General features: G+C 29.6%; 1 long non-coding RNA gene across 1 annotated transcript; it reads right to left on the bottom strand.

Moving 5' to 3' along the window:
- Window positions 1–727: 727 nt before the first annotated feature.
- Window positions 728–5,174, bottom strand: LOC105121444 (uncharacterized). Its single transcript, XR_841550.1, has 3 exons — window positions 4,912–5,174; window positions 935–1,813; window positions 728–753 (listed from the first exon to the last, which is right to left on the bottom strand). It is a non-coding gene; the product is annotated as an uncharacterized LOC105121444 (long non-coding RNA).
- Window positions 5,175–6,164: the final 990 nt, after the last annotated feature.

The raw sequence follows: 6,164 nt of genomic DNA, 5'->3' as shown, positions 1-6,164 counted from the left end.
TTATAAGAATGTTATTATTATTTTTCTTCACATAAAGAATGGGCTTAGATAAGTTTTTTTTGAAAGCCAAAGCTTAAAATATAATTATTAATTCTGCTATATTAGGTTTTAGGTGATTGCTTTAATCTATATAAAACTTTCTTTAGCGTGTAAATTTTATTTTTTTTTCTTGGATCATAAATCTAATTGGTTATTTAACATAAATATCTTTATATAAAACATCATTTAATAATGCTGACTTGTCAACTAACTTAAACGCTTTCCAGTTCTTGTGTGCAATAATAGCAAATAATAGTCTAATGTCCATTCTTGCAACAGAAGCAAAGTTATCTGAATAATCAACATAAAATATACGAGTATACCCTTAACTACGAGTATAACCTTGTGTTTATTGATATAACTGCATGCATTTAGTTTAGTTTTAAAGACCAACTTTACTCCAATGATGTATTTTAATCAAAAGTTGAGATTTTTAACCTATCTCATGGCTGTCCTGACACGAACGGGATCCTTTCCATGCTTCATTCTTTTGTTTTTTTGACAAGAAGGGAGAAATTCATAGGAACAACTCAAAAACACAAAGTTCCAATTGCTACAAAAAGAAAGATGCAGAGCATTTTGCTTTTCAAGCTGCTTCTCTTAAAACTTTATTGTTGCAAAGCTTCTTTTTGGACCGCCTGGGCAATCTATCAAATTAATAATACAACAGCATTCTCTTGTTGGTTATTTATTCAATAAGATTATGATATGTAGCTAGATGCCAGTCTTAGAACCATAGAGATTGAATTCTAGTTTAAAAATATAATAGAGGTTGTTATTTAAAGTTTCTTTTATTTAGAAATATATTAAAATATTTTTTTAATTTATTTTTGATATCAACATATTAAATAATCTAAAAATATATAAAAATAAATAAATAAAAAGCAGATTCCACCGCAACACAAAAAAAATCAAAGCCGCAAAATGACTTGCTTCCCGCACTGCTTTCATTCCTGAGCAAGTGGAAAAGAGGCCTGATGATCACATAATTAGGATCAATATTCCTTCACATTTTCCTTTGTCTTGCTTTGGTTGTCACATACTCTACTGCCAACCAAGCACTAAAACCACATCTAGGAATATGTACGAGTGTCCGGCGACGAGTTTAAACTTTATACCGTTCAACCCTCCCTTTTCTACTCGTATTTTTCCCAAAGGCTTCTACATGAGAGCATTTTTATCTAAAATGAACAGTGTCTTCATCCCGATAATTAATACAAATCATCCTAAGGAGCAATTTGAACGCTAACAATGTTAGTCTGATCTGGGATTGTATAGAAACAAGTCATTATATTCACAATGATAACGACAGAACCATTGCGATAGCCCAGATTCCATTACAATTCTCCCACAAAAGACTTAATTGGTGCCTATTATCCCCACCATAACGATGTACTCCCTTTCCCCACTTTCAAACTACATCTCCATGGTTCAAAATTTTCCGTCCTGCAATCAATTAGCCATACTTGCTGATTCTTAAGGAAAAAGTTCTTGATGGTCGTTACAAACATCAATGACGAGAAAATCAACACCATAGCCATGTAAACTTATCGCTCCCACATGAAAAAACAACAAACAAACATCATCAATTCCTCGAGTTCAGATGACAAAACAGTCACACACATTCATTAACATAATGCTTTGACAGGTTGGAACAACTTCGTTTTTTTACACAAGTGACCAAGATAAATCAGCTCGATTCGGCAGGAGGCTTCTCTTTTGGATGTTTGGAGGCATAATGATCACCTAGTTGATTACTATTTGCCAGCTGAACCTGAAAGTCAAAAGGCAACTTGTGTTTAGTACAAACCAAATCTATAAACCAAAAACACAAAGATCAACAACAACTACCATAAAAGGATTAGCAAAAACCTTACAAATTGCTTGTAATAAAGAAATTTGTAAAGGATTGATGTGCAAAAGAATGTTCTCATGAATAACTGCTAATGGGGCAATTATACCGTCTCTCAAAACTGACCAAAACACAATCTCAAGTTGATCACTGAAAATGAACTCCTGAAACTCACATGCGAGATTAAACCTTGTCTAAATTTCTTATCATCTCCGTTGAAGATATGACCAATAACATGAACCTGCCATTACCTGTTGGCTGTTCTCCTTAAATTGCAGTTTGAGTAAAAGGCAAGTCTTCTTCCATAAAGGGCATCATGACCCCACCAACACATTTAATTGAATAAAAAGAGCGAGATTTCATATGTACCAAAATGAGATTTATGCAGGCATTTCTAGACAAGAACACACTTTGTGTGTGTTTTGTACTATGGTGCACGGTACTTTTCAAAAGCGTTTTTCACTTTAAAATACATCAAAATAATTTATTTTTTTCAAACTTGTTTTTTATTTTTGACATTAGCACATCAAAACCATCAAATAGCACTAAAAGAAAGCATCAATTTGATGATTTTTCCAGTGAAACACACTTTTGAAACGCACCCAAAAGCAGAAGCTAACGCACTCCTAAACACTCATTTCATAAATTATCAAGTCCATGTTAGGGATTGTGGTTCAGTTTTTCAATTTAAAATGCAGGCTCATAATCCCAAATGGGTCATTCTAAAAACCATGGTTCGGAATTTCAAGCCACTTAAAACCATTGCTTTCAAAACCCAATCCAAAACACTCCTTTAAATTCCTCAGATATCATAATTTTTAAAGCCTCAATCCTTGAATTGGTTGCATTCTAAACAAGAAATTAAATCCTTTAAAATATTTAACTATTGCTTATCTCAATTTCTTATTACAGTTTTATACTCTTGGAAGTGAATTTATGCTTTTTTCAAAGACAAGTTTTTAGGCAATTCTGTTTGCACATGGATTATTCAATTTTTGTTAAACATTACTATATGAGTTGCTTTATATTTGCGAATTATATTCAAAATATTAAAAAATATATATATAACATCCATAGCTTAAAATACTTAAAATTTAAAAAAAAAATCAAAGTCTTTTATTTCTAATAGCTAAAAATATTATGGAAATGATAGAAGCCCTTTTTCAAAATTATAGAGGGGCTGCTGAGCAATGTATTCTTCTTTTTATTGTTTATTGAATCGAATATAATAAGTGGAAGCCATAAAATTTAGTGAATAAAGAAAAAAAGGGTTTTCCTAGCATGGATTGAGAAAAAGAAGAAGATTCTATGATGTTTTGATGCACGCTTAAAATCATAGGTTCTACTACAAAAGTGTTCAGGAAAAAAAGCTTATGGTGTTATAAAAAAGGCATATTGAATGTGTTATATAGAAACATGAGATTGGATACTAAATTAGAAAAGGAATATAGGAAACATGGTATAATTAGAAAAACAGGAATAAAATTATATAGGAAACACAAATTAGAAAAAAGAAAAATAAATAGAAAACACATATTCAAAAAGTAATATAGAAATATATATGTATTAAATCAAATGTGTATAAAAGGCATTTAAATGATTTAAAGGCATTACAGACTTTCAAAAGTATTTTAAGGGTAACATAGATAATCAAAAGTTTTTATGCACCTTGTGCCTTTATATATAGTTATAGATACATGCAAAAATATGTAAAAGAAAAGCATTAGGAGATTATTGATCATTGAAATCTTAAGAAATTAGTGGAAATAAGTTGTTCAAAAAATTCTATTCTTTTTTCGGGTAAATCTCACTAAAACACAAGGTAGTTTCAACTAGTGAAGTGAGAGCAGTTTATTGCACCCAATTCACAAATGTTGGCCAATACAGCACTTGGAATAGGAACAAGGTATAAAGATGGCATTTGGATCTTAGCTCGTAAAGTGACTGTTTATAATGAAGTAATATGAAGAAAAAAAGTGACATAGGAGTTTACAAAAGGTTATGGTGATAGAGTAATGGCACTGTGTTTTTACTTTAAAAACTTGCGTTAATAGTTAAAAAGGATTACAGTCAGAGTAAAACCACAACGTTTTCAGTTTGGAATGGCAAACTTTGGTTTTGAAGGAAAGATAAACATACAAACCACGCCATATCCAGATTGAAAACATAAGAATCAAGTGGTAACTCTAAATAGACCACACTTTGATCCACAATTAAATTTTACAATGATGTATATAATTTGCTGCACTGTGGCACTACAAGCAAGCATCAATTTCAGAAAGAACCCACATCAGTTTTTATGCGAAATCAACATGTAAATCATCAAAGTCCATATGTAAGATAGTGCATCTCACAGTCCAAAGTGTGAATCATATTCAAAATCTTGTCTGGACAATCTGGTTTATTGGCTAACCAAAGACAAGCTTGTAAGAGGATTTTCAACTTACAGCTTCCAGAACAAGTAAAACCCTCGTGAATAAGCAATAACCTTACTGAAAAAGGTCGTCTTAAATAAGAACGCCGTCAGGCAGACCTCAAATTCTCAACTTCTAATTGAGAAACTAAATACAAAGAGAAATCAAAGCCGTACCAAGAAAAAAAATGTTACATGACCTAATGAAACAAAAACAACAGGAAATAACCTAATACAATCATATCTCTTCAAGTTCGTCTCTATACCCTCCAAGTGTTTTTTGGTAAACAACAACAACTTGGGAGCTCTCTATCCGATAATAGGTTTACAATATCACCAATCTCCTCCCCCTCCACTATATTAATACTCGATAAATATAATTTCAAACCCACACCATTTTATCCGAAAACGCACCATATTGAAAAGGACACTCACAGTCTTAAACGACAGAGAAAGAGGGGAAAAGGACCCAAAACTTATCAAGAATTAATTTCACGATTTATAATCATTTCAACAATTAAAAAAAAAAAAAGCAGATCAGATTGAAAAAATAAAAGTGTATGATGATACGAGAGAAAAGAAAAGGAGAGAGTAAAGCAGTGATAACCTTACAGATGGGGCAGGTAACCTTGAGAGCAACAGCTCGGGCTTCAAACTGAGATCCCTTAGATTTCTGATTCCTTTCTGCGTTTTTCCTCTGGGCTTCGATCTTCTGCTTTCCTCGAGTCATTTTCTCTCTTCGACACAGTCTATCCTTCTGATTTGAGACGATCTGTTATTAAGGAAAATAAAAAGAATGCTGTGTGGTGGGTCCTCTCGCTTTGTATATGTGACTGCCGGCGTGGGCGGCCATTGGTTTTTGCTGGCTTTTTGCCTAGCCATGCCATGCCATGTGTATATGGGCAGCATAGCTGTGCCTTTTTCTTCGTTTTGAAACATAACACTCGAAATATTTTTAAAATCTATTTTTTATTTAATTAAATAATTAAAAAAATATTTATAAAAAATTAAAAAAATTATATTTTATATTATAAATTATATTTTTAATTTATATAATTTTTATTTTATTTTAAAAATAATATTTTTTTCATTATCAACATAGTTTATTGAATAAAAAATAATAATCAAAATATTTTTTTCTTATTCATGTATTTTTTGTCTAGATCATAATAAACTATTTTTAAAATTATGATCTAGACAAAATAAAATAATTAAAATTATATTCATGTATTCTTAAAAAATAATAATTAAAATTTTATTATATATTTATATTCATGTATTCTTAAAAAATAATAATTAAAATTTTATTATGATCATAGAAATAAATCTTAACTAAAAAATAAAAAAAAAATTATGAATTGATGATTTGGATGCACCTAAAAAGTATAAATATAAAACAAATCATGTAAAAATTATAATAAAAAATATTTTATTCTTTTTCTATATTTAATATTAATGAGAATATTTTAAAAAAATATATACATTTCACATAATTATTTATAAAATAATTTTTAATATCATTATTGAAAGTTTTAACCTTAACATAATTGGATAATTTTTTAGATATATAACTTTTTTGGTGCAAAAAAATTATACAGGTGTTGCTCATATTTATTCTAGCAAAAACAAAAACATATAGGAGTTGACCGGATCAACTTAACAAGTTCAAAATAATTTAAATGACTAATAAAAATATAATTTAACTAAAAATATTTAAGAAAATATCTTTAAAAAATTAAAATTAAAATATATTAGATAATCCTAGGTCAACTTATAAAGTCCATATCTTTAGTTATGAGACCATAATTTTTTTTTGTTACAATTTGGGTTAAACATTCAATTAAATTAAATATGATAAAG

The sequence above is a fragment of the Populus euphratica genome, unplaced genomic scaffold, assembly GCF_000495115.2.
Source record: "Populus euphratica unplaced genomic scaffold, PopEup_1.0 scaffold25.1, whole genome shotgun sequence".
Lineage (NCBI taxonomy): Eukaryota > Viridiplantae > Streptophyta > Magnoliopsida > Malpighiales > Salicaceae > Populus > Populus euphratica.
Note: the sequence above shows the minus strand (reverse complement) of the source record. Positions and strands in the feature narration are given on the sequence as shown.